Genomic DNA, 16,136 nt, shown 5'->3' on the forward strand with positions numbered 1-16,136 from the left:
AGTGGAATCAACACAAAGAGACATTAACCCAATTGTTAACTGAGAGCCAACATTATTTCATGTTCCGTTCGGAAAGTAGCAAAATGATGCCATCATTCATACTAGGACTCTGACCTCCATGGAGACAGAAGGATTTTTTTTTAAAAAAAGCCACTTCTAAATTACACATTTGGAAACAGAAATAAGTCAGACTTTAATCCTCAGCCTTCAAAGCCTCTCCTTCACAGCTCAATGGCTTGAGCCATGCAAGCAAGCACTAGCCTTTTTCCAATTCAGCTCCTGCTGTATCCCAAATTTATTTTTGAAACATTGAGCAGCATCAGGAAAGCGAATATAATGACGGAGGAAAAGAGGATCTCAAACTCTGTCACAAGCGTATCCTTCAGAGAGAAGAAAGATTCAGTCTTCCTATGCTGAGCCACACTTCCATGTAGCAGTTATAACATGGGTAATTGCAGAGCCAGAGTCAGCACAGACACGGAAACTGCTTGCACAGCCTAAGGCATGCTGGCATCCTCCAGATCTTTTGGGGTACACTGATGGGACCTGTAGTCCAAAGCATGAGGGGGGCACCAAATTGGTGGAGATTGGTGTACACCATGATGGCAGTCCATGCTGCTGAGCTACTGTAATGTGTTACGGCCACTTTCTTGAGCCACGCTGTTATGAGGAAGCTTCTCCAATGTCGCCTCCTGTTGCTTTGTGGTCAAGGAAGTCGACAAAAAGTCTTCCATTATCCCTCAATATTTCCCTTAAAAAATAAAAAAAGGTGGCAGATTCACCACATCTGCTTGCAGAACATAAATACGAGCCGGCTTTCTTTTTACCAAACCCATTAAAAACCACACTCAGAAATGACAACGTAGAACAAATTGTTCAGTATGTTAAAATATTTTATGTAACATTTTCCTCGATGCTGGAGGGGATCTGCCTGTTTTCTCAAGGCTGCCTGCTGATTTATTACACTTGGCATCTTTAATACCACTCACTGCATTAAATCTGTCTATGTAAATGTTGCATTTTGTTCTTTCCCTTCGTGAGCACTTGGATTTCTACCAATTAATGTTTTGAAACCGTCCCACATGACTTGAAAACGCAACCTGATAATATCTCTGCTTTTGTAGTTCTGAGATGGTACAAACAGCAATAATGCTCCATGAATTAATTCATAACATAGAGCTAGTAGGGGAGATATGTCCCAGTTTATATCTAGAGACACCACAGGATATTCTTCCTATGCAGGACCTGAAGTAATTCATTATGATTCTGCACACAGTTTCTGGTAAACCTCTTAAGAGTAAAGTAAGTCTGCCAGATAATGGAAACGGCAGTTCTTGGTATCTTAAGCAACAAGACCCTTAAAGCTCATCCTTCATACTGGAGAACACTTGGAAGAAGTTACATTAAGGTTGTTTCTGGACAGCACTTTTTATTTTAAAAAACTACAAAATGTCAAGGTTTCCAGCAAGGTTATGGACAGGTTTACTCACCATCACTTTAGAAAAACAAAACAAACGTTTCTGTATTGATTCTTTTTTCTCTGGCTGCCTTCTGGAGATTCCTGCTTGCCTCATGCCTCCAAATTTCTGGAAGTGATTTCCCATCATTACGGATCTTATATTTAGCAATAAGGTATGACAGCCAACATGAAAAATGGCAATTATTCTGCACCCCAGGTAGCGCTGCACAGCATAGGAGGGGAGAGGTCAAGTGAATGGAATCACTAAAGATGTTCACTAATCTTCAGATTAGTCTTTAGTATGTTTACATGGAAAGGTTGCACAGAAGTGATCTAAGATTTTATTCTAACAACTCAGGACCAAACAGGTAGTTGCAATGGCCTTATGTGCACATCACTTGAAACCACAGGTAAATTAAAGGATGGTTTAAAGGTGAATATGCAGCATGCTAGTGCATGCTGCTAAAACCAGGAGCATGTCAATCCTCCTCCGCTCTTGCTGTGCTGAGAGGAGCTGAGCCATGGTTTGGCTTACCATGAAGGAACTTACTACTTTTCTTTTGGTGGCGGCATGACTACTCATAGCACAAAATCAGAAAGGACTTGAGCATCTACATATCACACAATGGTGACAGACTGTATGGACAATTGCTTTATCTGAAAAATTTACAAGAAAAGTGTGTACGCTTTGAATAGCAAACATGATGCAGATGTTAACAAAATATGAGACTCTTCTACAGACACACACACACACACACACACACACACACACACACACACAGTCCAGGTTACACCTCACTGTTTTGTCTGGAGAGAAACAAACCACAAACCAAGGTTCTGATGCAATGCTAAGCCAGACCATGGCTTAGCTTCCAGCAGTGCAACATCAGAAGGCATAGGGGAAGAAGCAAAGTGCCTGGTAATTTTAGCAACTTATGTCACCACATTCACATTTAAAACCATTTACTTTGGCCAAGCTCCTTTTGGGAGGGACGAATGGCTATAAATGTAATAATAAATATATCCATTTGACCAGATTTTTAGTTTGCACAGAAAAGGAGTTATGAATCTTAAATAAAACCTGAGTGAGAATTGCTCCAAATTCTAGTATGCCAAAGTCTGTCAAACAGACTTTTAAACATGGAGCAACATCAGAATGCACAGGGCTGGCCTGATAGTGTGCATGGTTGCCATCAGCACAGCAGGGAGCCATCACCTCCCTCCCTACATGAAATTGATGATGTAATGATAGCTATTGGACCAAGCTGGTCAGGAGGAAAAGGATATAAAAACAAATATAGAACCAAAGGTCTAATGGGAGGCAGTCTTGATGGCTACTCCAGTCTGGCTGGCATGAAGAAGAAGAAGAAGAAGAAGAAGAAGAAGAAGAAGAAGAAGAAGCAGAAGAAGAAGAACAGAAGAGTTTGGATTTGATATCCCACTTTGAGACACCCTAGGGAGTCTCAAAGTGGCTAACATTCTCCTTTCCCTTCCTCCTCCACAACAAACACTCTGTGAGGTGAGTGGGGCTGAGTGACTTCAAAGAAGTGTGACTAGCCCAAGGTCACCCAACAGCTGCGTGTGGAGGAGCGGAGAAGCAAACCCGGTTCCCCAGATTACGAGTCTATCGCTCTTAACCACCACACCACACTGGCTCTCCAGTGAAGAAAACTGAAACAAGAGAAGGCTTCAAGTCCTTAATGAATCCTTGTTTAATTTCCTCTCTTAATTTCCAATTAAATAACATTAATGAAAAGCACCAGGTTTCTCAACCCTGATGGAAAATGAATTAAATAGTGAAATAGATGGGAGCGAGTGTGAATCGTCAACTTCTCTGCAGCTTGTGCAACCAGTGGACACTATTCATGCAAGAGAAGAGAGAGTTTTCTGCCAATTTTGACACTGCCACCTCTGATCTGGAAACAAAGCTGTTCCCTGTGGATCAGGGAATGACTACAGCCACTATACCTTCTGTGGGGTATACACAAGCAAATTGCTGGACAACGGCATTTATGATGGTAGCCACTAAGCATCACATACATTAGAAGTTCTTTACTACATCAATACCTTATAATTAATCTTTGTACAGTGCGTAGAGTGCATGTAAATATGTCAGGTGGCATAACCACAAGCTAAGATCTATAAACCCAGGTAGGATTTATAGTATATCAAATCTTGCCATATGAAGGGATCTCAGCAGCTTGTGCTGCTGTATAAACACTTCCAGCCATATTTTCATTTTCATTTTGAAATTACATTCTATGAATAAGTTTTTGAAACAAGATGTGCCCACAATACTTTTGTGAGGGTGATACCAATTGGTGCATACTTGTTGAGAGGTGTAAAATTCCATTTGTTCATTAATGGTCCTTCTGCGTCTACATAGTCCTTCTGATTCCTTATTCCCCTCCCTACTGTGCCATTATCAGATTTAACAGCAAAAACCCCCACCACTCATCAACAGCAATTTTTAAAGGCTTCCTAAAGGTAAAGGTAAAGGTACCCCTGCCCGTACGGGCCAGTCGTGTCCGACTCTAGGGTTGTGCGCCCATCTCACTTAAGAGGCCGGGGGCCAGCGCTGTCCGGAGACACTTCCGGGTCACGTGGCCAGCGTGACGAAGCTGCTCTGGCGAGCCAGCACCAGTGCAGCACACGGAAACGCCATTTACCTTCCCGCTAGAAAGCGGTACCTATTTATCTACTTGCACTTTAGGGGTGCTTTCGAACTGCTAGGTGGGCAGGAGCTGGGACCGTTTGACGGGAGCTCACCCCGCCGCGGGGATTCGAACCGCCGACCATGCGACCGGCAAGCCCTAGGCGCTGAGGATTTACCCACTCTTCATTTTCCAGGTTTCTTTATGAGACAATACAACACTATCCAAACCATGCTCCTTCATTCACTGGCAACCCATTCCCTCTTAATGAAGCCTCAGAAGGCACACATTGATTTTCTGAATTTGCCCTAATACTTGCAAGCAGCAGAGCACCCAACATTCCAAAAATGGTATTTAGGGCTGAAGAGACCCGGGTTCAAATTCCCTCTTGGACATGAAGCTTCCTGGATAGCCTCTGACAACAAGGCATGGTTCCTCAACCCAAGCTACTCCACAGGTTTGTTGCAAGAAGGAGGCTGGAAAGGGGGAATTGGGTGTAAAATGTTTTTTTAAAAAAATAAATAAATGGATTTTTTTGTACATATTCTATAAATAGCTTGGTTTAATTTAAAAAATACTTATTATTTTTTTTAAAAATGATAGAAACGATGACCAATAATCCCATAGATACCACATGTGCACAGCTCCTTGGATGGTCAAGGTGGGAAAGTGTTAAATTTCCAGTGACTGTTAAATGGAACCAAGGGTCACTTGAAGGTATGTGCAAGACCTGAGATTTAGCAGCAGAATTTGGAAGGCAAGAAAGAACTCAGTCACAAGCAACTTAAGGCTACTGCCAAATTAGGCAATGGAACTGCCTCTTCTAAATCCATTTGTTGGTAAACTTCTGCAGGATCTTTCTTTAATTTTTTTTTTAAATGCATGACTTTGTTTTGCTTGAGCCAGACAGCAATAAACAAACAACGGCAGCAATTCTTAATCATCTTTATATAGTGTAGATAAAAACGTCAATTAGAATTTCAGAGGTCGGCTACAGAAGTGAATTCCTGGCATCCGTACAGAACAATGAAAGGCTATTTTTCTCCTTAGAAAAACATTATCCTGAGCCGGAGCTTAGACAATATCTCACCAACAACATCATTCCTGTCTCCTTCAATAAACAGAGTGATTACACCAACTGGCCATACCTAGACAATTACTTTTATTTATCAAGATTTGCTGGAAGCCAAATTCCTCGTCTTTCTTTAAAAGCAAAATCCAAAGGAAGGGAGGGAGGCTGGGTGGGTGATGATGTGGGGCAGAGAGAGATTGCTGAAGGGTTACACCGCTAAACTAAGTTGAAATTCCCTTTTACGGTATCTGAGACACAACACACACACAGACACAGACACAGACACACACACACACAAACACACACACACACACACACTGACCAGTAGAATCAGGGCTTGTCTGAACAAGTGTTCCTAGTTTGCTTAAAGCATAACTGCTGAGAATGAGCAGAAAGTAGGTAGGAGATAGCCAATAATAAGTGCCTGAGTGAGAAACGAGTGCAGCAGGGTAGAAAGGGAGGGTTGTATCCAATGCTGTGTGAGCAGTCTCGCTTGTGCAATGGCACTTCCTCTTCTGTCCCAGTGTGCTCCCAAAATCTGCTCCAGAGATTCCCCCAACTTTCTGGATCAGTTTTTGCCGGGAGTGGGGGCGGGGGGAGCTCCTGCATGGGAGAGCAGAGGAGGGGGTAGTTCTGTTGCAGAAGTGGAAGTCTGCTGTGTGAGTGGAACGGCAACATTCAATACCAATCTAGGATCTGGGGCCACCAAACTTGGAAGGCTATCTCCTCATGACCAGGACCCTGCTGCCTGATCCTCCCTGCATCCCTACAGCATCAAGACCTCCACCTTCCTTTCACCTGACTATTCCTGGGGGTTGGACTAGATGACCCTCATGGTCACTTCCCACTCTGCAATTCTAGGATTCTATGAATAATAAAGTCCTTTGTGAGGACCTGATGAGACTTAAATTGAGAGGCTTTCAATCTGTGTACAGCCACCCTGTATGGTGAACTACCACATGACATATGTTGCAGTGTGTTTCTGGGCAGTGAAGTGCCACCAAGGCCACTGGATCCTCCTGGAGAGAGATATAATAGGGCTTCCTGTTCCAATCAATGAAATCTTCCCTGAGTCTGGTGTGGGCTTAATCTTTGATCCTGCCTCCTGGTTTGTCCGTCTGCTGCTTGAACCTGCACCCTGGTTTTCACCCATCCTGATTACTGGGCCTCCCGATTCCTCACTCACCTCACAGCAAGAACCCCTTCACGCTGCCTCCCACCTTCTTAGATGCCCTGTGAAAAGCAAGAATGGCTCTTGGGGCAAACAGCCTTTCTGCCAGTGTATGGGCCTGGGCGAGAGCTGGACGCTGCCAGCCTCCGAAGCCAGCCTGGCTCACCTGCTCGGCATGCTCAGCAAGAGCCCGCGTGCCTTTTGGAGCTCTCTTACCTAATGAAGTTAGAAGGACATCATCTTGAGAGATCCTTTCCAGCCCGCAAGATCAATAACTACTGCTGAGTTTAAGATCTTATCTAGGAGGCTGCAAGGATAACAAAATAAAACTTTCCCCCCATTCCAATTACTTAATCCTTTCAAGATTGATCCTGGTACTTTTAAAAGGGGCTCAATCAACTTTTTAGAGAGAGTCAAGAGAACTCTTTTAATACGCTATTTAACCCCACCCCAACTCTTTTTTGGGGTGGGGTGAGGGATTATAAACAGAAAAACAGCCTATGAACACTTTATCACAGTCTTGTACAGAATAACCAGCCTGCTTGCCTGCCTACACTCTCCTAGTTGTCAGATGGGTGTTTTGAGTGGTGGGCCTGACAAGTTCCTGACCCAGAAGGAATCATTATTTGCTCCAGGTGAGTGGGCAGCTGCTAGGCTAAACTATACTTATCAACAGCGCTAAACTCTATCCTTAACTCCCAAATTACAGAGGAAACAATACAGCAGGCAGTTCTCCTGTCAACCACCAATGTACCAAACAAGACTTGTGCAAGAAAACTGACTGGTGGATTGTGTCCCTTGTCTGAAATCCTGAAGAGCCATCATGCCTGTCAGTTCTGAGCTAGATGGACCAGTGATCTAGTTCAGCATAAAGCAGCTCCCTAGATTCCTATGTATAACTTCAACAGAGCACTATTCATTCTGGTACATCAAATGGAGCACCGGGAACTTTCCCTTTCATAGGGATACCCCCTTCTTCCTTTTATATGAATGCAGTATGTAGAATTTCACATCTATACAAGCAGAAACAAGTTTTTGCATTCATTGGATCTATCCTTCCTTTGGCAAATGCTGCTCTGACTGAGAAAGCTATTGACAATCCACTGCAATCTACCACGTTAGACTGCTCTTTCTATAAAAAGCTCAGGGTGGCATGCATGAGCCCACCTTTAATCCTCACAGCAGCCTGGTGAGGTAGGTCTGCCTGAGAATGTATGATTGACCTCAAATCACTGAATGAGCTTTGTGGGTTGGTAGGAATTTGAATCAGGGTCTTGCCAGTCTAAGTCCAACACTCCAACCACCACATCAGAGGTGGGGAAACTGTTTTGGCCCAAGGGCTGCATGCCTCTGGTAGGCATGGCCAAGACAAAAATGTGGGGTGGCCACAGACACACGTACATCTCACACCCACCCACACACCTCCCTCTCTGACTGTCACCATCTGAAAATTAGAGGAGTTTTCAGCAGGAGGGAGGACTGCAATTCACAGAGAGGGGTGGGTTAACTCTTCCTTCTCCAGCTGTGAGCCCCCCATCCCCCACCAAAACCCAGTCAAACACTCTACAATTAAGCTCAGGGAAAGCTTTAAACTGGCTACAATAGAAGGCTGATTTCCAAGCTCAATTGCATGGCGAGGGAGCAGGAAGGAGATGCAACAGGCCAGACAAGCATGCCCCTTGGGGGAGCACCTAGCCGGGTGACTGTCAGTTCTCTACCACGGTACTGCAACACACTAGTTCTCATTTAGATAGGGGCAAGAGAGTGCAGCATGTTGTTTGCACGTGAGCGCACAATTATGATTGGAGCGGTTGAAATATTGCCAATGGCAACATGGTCTTGGACTCTATCATTTATGGAGCTGGGGTGGAATCCGACCAGGATTAGAGGCCTGTCGGTAATGCAGCTTCTACCCACAAGCTGCCTATTGACAAAAACTGCATTAAGCCAGCTGAAGCTCGTTTGGAGAGCAGGCATGCAAAAAGCCTTAGGGAAGCTGTAACGGACAGCTGAGCTAGGCCAGTCTGCGGATGCAGTGCCTCAGGATTCCACCAGAGGGCTGGAGCCTCTCTCTGATTGGTAGAGTGGGGTGGAGCCAGCACTTTGGGTGGGGATATAAAAGGAGCCGTTCCCAAGGTAGTTGGGAGATAGTTGAGAGAGACCTTAGCAGAGAGTTTAAGGGAAAGAGCTGGAAGGAGAGTTAGAGAGTTGGTTCTGAGGTGTGTGTAACATCCACTCTCATCCACATCTACAGTCAAGAGAAAGGAATTTCTGAGCTTAGATAGAACGACAGTTTGTAGTGTCTTGTGAGAGCATTCAGACAAGAGTAAACTGGGAGGGCTGAGTTTGGGCAAGGAGAAGTAGAGCTGTGAGGATACACTCTACCTGGGTCTCATTTTGGTGAGGAAGGGAGTGATCTTCTAGAAAGGGAAGAATCCCAAACCAGTTAAGAAGGGTTTGGTGATCCCCTGGATCTGTAATACTGCGAGATCTACCTCAGGAGTGAGATTCATAGGAGGCTGGGAAACTGACAGAAAGTAATACCTTGTTAAAAACCCAAGTAACAAGCTGTAACACTGCAACAATTAAGTCTAAGGAACCAAAGTGAAACAATGTGAAAGAACCTAAGCATTTACCATCTAGTCTAGAAACCTGTAACATCTAACTGAAGAGTAATAATTGAAAATACGTAGCTGAAGTTTAAAAGAAGCTGTGTGTTTGCTAACTTTTCAGAAGCTTGTAACATCCACTAAATTTAATATAATTAGAATTGACTGTTTCCTGAAAGAGCTTTATTACCTGACGCATCATTTGTTCTACCAGCTTTGTTCTGTAAAATAAATCTTTCTTATTTGTTCAACTTCTGCCTGAGTCTCCAAGTATTAAAGTTTTATCTCACACAAAACCACAAGTTAACCTATGGAGGTTACAGAATTGTATGGAGATGCGATAAGCTGTAATTGGTAACCAGTGGTGGGAGCCATTTCAATTGGTTATAGTGGTAGGATTCACATCAGTAGCCTACCGAAGCTGATAGGCTGAAGAAAAGTTATTCTTCCTGATTTTCTGGGGGTTGGGGTTGGAGGGGACATTGTAAAACAGCAGTCAAAGGTGCTGGTGTACTGAAGTATGACTCCATAACCCATAAGATGCGGTTGGTGCAGGGCAATGTGAATGTTAGGGAGGCAAAGCAAAGGAGCAGCTGGAATCCTGCTTCCCAAACACACACGTTTCGTAGCACATCACACCAATAAAAACATGTTTTGTTAACAGTAGTGTTAAAAAAATAGCACTGAGGTATGTGGAAGAGGGAGACAGTGAAACTGAGTAACTGTATGCACCAAGGAGGGGATGATTCTGCTCCCAAATAGATGCTATGGATTGAAATTTAAAATGCGCCTCCTTTCCAAGCCCCGGACAAAAGCGACAAGTCTGTGCCAAACATCCCCAAGGACCTGCCCTTTTCATACATCTTGACAAGGCCAGCATATTTGGCCCTGCTGGTAGGAATGGATCCGAACTGGTTCCCCAGGCAACACTTTGATAAAGGCGCTGTGTCTCCATGGGTCTCTTGCAGAAGCTAGCAAGCGCACGGCTAACTTCTTGTTGCAGTCCTCAGAGGGATGAGCCTAGTCTAACCAGCAGGTCCTGTTGCGCAGACATGGCTAGGCCTGTTCCTTATGGACAACTCCTGCCGCACTGAATTCTCCGTTTCTCCTGAATGAATTCCTTGTCCTTGTTTCTCTGGATCTTTCACATGCAGCTCACATAACAATGCTAAACGTGCACAGAGACACTGCCGAGACCAGTCGTAAAGTGAGGCTATAAAACAAACCAGAGCCAATAAAAGTCCTCAAAATCCACACCTGCCTTGCTTCCAAGCAAAGGGGCTTTTGCCAGTTTACCTTAAAGGTCGCTGTTGATGTCAAAAGTGTCCTCTGTAGAAGCAGCGCTAATCGACAGTCGTTAACTCTGTGCTAGATAAGATAAACGGAAAGATGTTTTGACAGGAGAATCTGCCCTCCGATGGCTTGTCACTCATGTTTGCACCTGATAACACCAGGTTTCCCAAACACCTTTTTCTACTTCCCTCTGGGTCCTGCATTTGTTGCAGTTCACTCTAAGAATTAAACAAAAAGCATAACATTTACATGCTTCTCGTCAAAGATGTAGTGGTTTGGAGTGGTGTGACAGGAGCACTGGCAGAACGTGTCTGCCTCCGTGTGCACATGAAAAAGGGGACTTCATTAGGATCACATTGAAATAAATACAGAAATGGCAGTGATCAACTTGGTTGTGCAGGAGGAGAGAAGAGCCTGAATCTCAGGAACTGCATACTGCTAACAAGTCACTTTTGAACTTGTTGACCAGAAAAAGCCTGGCCTGGACTCCAACCCCTTATTCCAATTTCTTGGTGGGAACAAAGGAACTCAGAATGAGAAAAAGAAATTAGACAGCAAGCACAGGTATCCCTTCGGGTTGGGTTTTAACCTAGCGGTCCTGGGGATTGTGAGCCAAAGACAGGGAGAAAAGTAGTATTCTATCAGGCTGCCTAGGAAGAAAGAGGCTATGGAAGAAGCAGGGAGAACCAGGAGCAATAACAAAGGCTGTGGCTCTTAGCTGTTAGCTATTCACTCCCTGCATTTCCAGTGTCTCTGAAAGGTACTGTGAACATGGGGGGAGCTAGATGCAATGATGCCAAAAATGCACACTGAATCATGTAGCTGATAGAGGGTAGGGCTGGTGTTCACAGCATGGGAAAGCAGCTACTGGACATGCCCATGGTGTGCTTTCAAATTGGCTTCACCTTCATTTTCTTGCACATTGGTGGGAACTGCATTCTGATACGTAGAGCATACTATCACAATGTCCAGTTTCCGCACAAGTGAACAAATAAGTAAATATCCCCACTACGGGCTAATCCCAGAACCCGCATTTGTCACAGAATATGCCTACTTCTGACCTTACCTATTCTCAGTGATCAGAACAGCAACACAATTGGCAGTAATCACAGCACGACCATACTTTTATCATTTGTTTTGTATCTAATTTACAATGTATTTGATAATCTTTATCTAGTTTCGTCCTTGTAGAATGCACACACAGGTATTTAAATTCTACTCACTCCATGAGACGAAGAGAAGCGATTCCAATTGACCCCAAACACCTCAATATAGTCTGGAATTAATTTATAAAATAATTTGCTGCCAACTATCTTTTATTATTACAATTCAGTTCTAAAACTTTGATATATACATCTTCTGTAGCACACTCCCTAGTTTATATCAACCTTTTCTCCTCTACCAGCATCAAGCAGTTCAGCATCAAAAGAGATGAGACCCTCTTAAATCTAGTCCCTCCCACCCCCTCTTTAGTCAGGCAGTGCACAAACATGTTTGCTTCCCCCTCCCTCCCCTTCTCTCTCTGACACATCTTTAAAACATTTCCACATTCCTTTTTTCTTTCTTACATTTTAGCTGGCAGAATAGAGCATTACACTTACAGCAACCCTATGAGGTAGGTTGCAATCGGTCTCATTTTATTGGGGATGGGGGTTCTGGGAAGCATGATTTGAAATGCAAACATTTAAGAGAATACTAAGCTGATCATTTTTACTCCAGTTTTCTGAGCTCCCGGTTCTGCCGTGACAGTGGAAGGTGAGGTAAGGCTTTCCTCTTACCAGCTGTTTGGCATTGTAGGAAATGGGGTTTGGCTACTGTCCTCATGCGAAATTTCCTGGGCTTGTAGCAGACCCTGATTTTACTCGAAGGCTCTAAACTTTTGTTTGGCAGATTCCCTAAACAAATTCACTACACACATTACTCCAAGAAGCTGACACATTTGTGGCTTATAAGACAATCGGAGCAGCCATTGGCGAAATGCCTTCCTTTTCTCAGAGTATAAACACTAAGCAGTTCGGTGCTTGAGAAATCGATGGGACAACTCTCGGGAGCTCTGTTTCCAATTGGAAACAGAAACCATAAACTATATCTGCCTCCACCTCAGCCATCGGGTTTAGTGTTAAACATGGTGTGGGTGGGTGTGGCTTATATCGACATTATACCAAGAGTTAGGTATTGAAACAATGCATTTTTTAGGCCTATTTCTCACTGAGTTGGAGCAAATCTAATGTATCTACACTATACTTCTCTAGGCCACATAATGAAATGTTCCTCCAAATTAGAAAATAAAGAGAGGAGGAATATTTGCACATAGAAATATAGCAGATCAGGGGGAAGACTGGAATTCCTACCATGTTAAATTTCTGAGTGCAGTGTGTGTGCGCAGATGCGCATACACACACACACACGTGTTTTTTGTGTGTCAGTGTGTAGGTGCATTCCATTATGTGAGCTCCTACACGCAATCTGAAGTGATCTGTCTCACCTCAGTGAGAATCAGGCCCTCTGAGCCAACACAAGGTTGAAAGATCAAGAATATTTCATGCCCTCCCACCACCCAGGAGCCTGCATTCAGAATCGGTCTCTCTGCCTCCGTCTCTCTGCCCACTCCCAGAATGCCGCCATAATGACAAGAACTCTATTCTCCCTAGACAGCAGAACAGAGGTGACAGTCAGGTTACAACACAATCTGATCGCTGGGAGGCCTTGTGTAAACTGATGCCCCCTTGGTAAGGTAACTGACCTCCATGGGCTCTGGCTGATCTGTGCTGTATATGGAGCCAAACAGAGGGAACGTTGCAATGGTTGTGATATACTATGTGCAGGTCAGCCAAAGACCACATAGCTCAATTATCTTTTCCTTCTGGAAGTGCTTATATATGCTTCCTCTCCACTTGCAGGCACATCAGTTGCAAACCGGGTGAGTTGATCTGGGGGTATGATGAGTCCTTACGAAGATTCCTGAGATTCTGAACAAGGGCATTGTCTAGAGTCTCCCATTCCCCACACAGAACTACAATTCCCAGGGTGATTTAACAATCCATCTCTCTTCCCAAGTAATAAGGATATCCTGGGGACTGTAGCTCTGTGAGAGGACATGGGGTATCTCATAACTCTCAGCACCCTCAACAAGCTAGAGCTCCCAGGATTCTTTGGGAGAAGCCATAACTGTTGAAAGTGGTATGATACTGCTTTAAATGTGTAGTGCAGATGATGCCACAGAGGGATAAGCTTGCTATGTTCTCTCATTTCCTCAGCTTAGATGCAAACCAAAAGAAGGGAGGAAGGCGGGAAGGCGGAGAGAAATGTTGCCAACATTCATGCCCAATGCCACCAATCAGTAGGGACTTCCATTGCTTGGCCAATCTAGACAGATTCTGGGAGGCAGTTGGTGAGCAGCTCCCAAGGGAAGGCTACGTCACACTTTCCTATCAACTAGGACAGCTGTTCTCAAGCAGGCTGCAGCTTGCCTGGAGCTCAGCTGCCAGGAAGTCCAGCACCAAGGAGCAACAGCCTAATTTCACCCACAGCACCCTTTGCAGATCATTGCCAGAGGGCAAAATCTGAAAGAGGTGGGAAGGTGGGGAAGTTACTGATGGGAATTGGCTCTGCTCACACTTCAGCAAAGCTACAGGTGAGAAAAAGTGCCAACAAGAAGTTACTGTAGTCTGCCTCAGGGACATTAATTAAATCCTTTTGGGAGGGAAAAATCTACTCCCTTAACAAGAAAAATCAAGCCCCAGAATTTGACACCAAAGCGCCTTCGCTATTTCCATTCTAAAACTTGCCACCTTTTATGCTGCCTGAGAGAAATGGCACATGGAGACCACACCAGGGCTGTTTGGCTGCTTCCCTATTGAACATCTTCTCATTATGTCTTTGCAAGCTGTCAGGCTATCAGATTTCAAGGGGGGGAGGGAATAAAGAACCCAAACTTTAACTGGATTCAAATGTGAGAAATGTTGCACATGGTTACAGTCGGGGAGCAAGAACGGTGGATGCCACACCTGTTCAAGCACCGATAAGCCAATGCCACACAAGACAGATAGCATTGACTGTGCTCGTTCACCAAGGTCAACTGCAAGCCCCAAAACTCCTCAGCTGCACTTGGAAAGGACATTTCTAGTCAAGACAGTTAACTGGCAAATGCAAAACATGGGTGCCCTCACTTCAAAATGCTTTCATGCTGAAAATTCCAGGGAGAAACAAGCGGACAAACGGCAGAGGTGAACAGTCAAGCAGCGATTTGGAAAGAAAGCATTAGTAGTGAACCTGAGGGCCTTGAGGACGGAAAAGCACACTACTCTCAATGCAAGAGAGACAAAGGTTTTAACTTTGCATCTATCAAGAGGGCACAGATGCAAATTGGCAGCTCTGTAGACAGGAGCCATTGTTCAAAAATCTCCTGCAAGACGCTTGGCTGACACTCCACTGGTTTTATTCATGCAGTGTTACCCCACCTGCTTACATTTCACAGAAAAGCCTCCAAAGCCCAACGCTGACCATGATCCAGCCCCTAAAACATTAACCCCCCAGATGTTTCTCAGGATGTGTTTTAGTATCCACAGCCCAGTAAAAGACACATTCCAAGGTTCTATTGTAGCTGAGGAGGACTTCAGACTTCAAGGTCACTCAGTACTCCCCATCTGAATCCTCCACAGAGTTATAAACCCCTACTTATCTATCCACAGTCCAATGTCTTTGCCAGTTGTGTGAAACCAACTGTAGAGGATATCCACTGCTTATTTGACCAGCCTACTATAATGCTGGGCCCTTTTGTATGGGCTCAGAAACTGGGATTAAATCATGTATGCATAACGGAGGCCATCACAGACCAATTGCAGCGCAAATGTGTAGTGGAACTTCAACTCACCATATAGAAAAACCACGGCAACAGAGAGAACTAGACCTCTCTAAAATTCCTCTCTATGGGCATTTGCTTTTATTTGCAAAAACACAAAACCAAAGACCTACCTTGCTTCTTTTCAATGCCTTTGTGTGCACTAACGTTCAACATTTGGTGACACATTTGCCAATGGGAAACGGCCAGGCTACAGCCTCCATTTCAAGCAAGCTTCCATGTATTTCCAGAAAGGGGATACAAGTGAAAAAAGAAGTCCCCAGTGTACATGAGGTCTAGCGGTACAATGAAGATTTGTCTTAAACAGTTTCCCCTTTTTCCACTAGGCTACTAGTGAGGACGATAAAGTTTTCAGGTGGTGACAACCAGTAGCAGAAAACAGTGTGTGCAAACTCTCACCGCTACATGAAGATTTTGTAGGCAGCTCATCCCTGCTATGAGTATGAATTTTCCCTCCTCAAATTGGAGGGAATTTTCCCTGCTCAAATTGTCAGTTCAAGGCTTTCATAGCTTCCATGATTTGTTTTTTTAAACCCACATTCTCATGTGGATACAGGATACAGAAGCCACAGAAATGTAGTTTACAACTCAATCTCTCACCCTTACCAGGGATCAAATATGTCAGGGACTAGAGAGAGGTTTCATGTGCAAACGTTTAGAACACCTTTGGCTGTGGTTTCTTCCACATCAGGTAGAGTTGTAGTGGTAACCACGTAACCTAAGCAACTGTTCTGTCACTTTTCATACTTGTCCAGATCCCAAGTCTACCAACACAGAAACCCAAAGCAAAGCCTGAAAAGGGAACTTATCAAATATGACACAATGGATTCAAGCTATAAGAAAGGAGATTCCAACTAAATATCAGAAAGAACATTCTGACAGGAAGAGCTGTTTGACAGTTGAATGGTCTCCCTTGGGAGGTGATGGACTCTCGAGGTTTCTAAGCAGGGGCTGGATGGCCATCTGTCATGCATGCTGAGTTGAGATTCCTGAACTGCAGGCGGCTGGACTAGATGA

The 16,136-nt window shown here is 44.3% G+C and overlaps 1 protein-coding gene across 28 annotated transcripts in view; it reads right to left on the reverse strand.

The window, feature by feature from the left end:
• The window catches only part of MSI2 (musashi RNA binding protein 2), a 398,612-nt gene that overhangs the window by 169,626 nt on the left and 212,850 nt on the right, over positions 1-16,136 (reverse strand). The window lies entirely within an intron of this gene.

This window comes from Podarcis raffonei, chromosome 15 (genome assembly GCF_027172205.1).
Source record: "Podarcis raffonei isolate rPodRaf1 chromosome 15, rPodRaf1.pri, whole genome shotgun sequence".
In the NCBI taxonomy this organism is placed as follows: domain Eukaryota; kingdom Metazoa; phylum Chordata; class Lepidosauria; order Squamata; family Lacertidae; genus Podarcis; species Podarcis raffonei.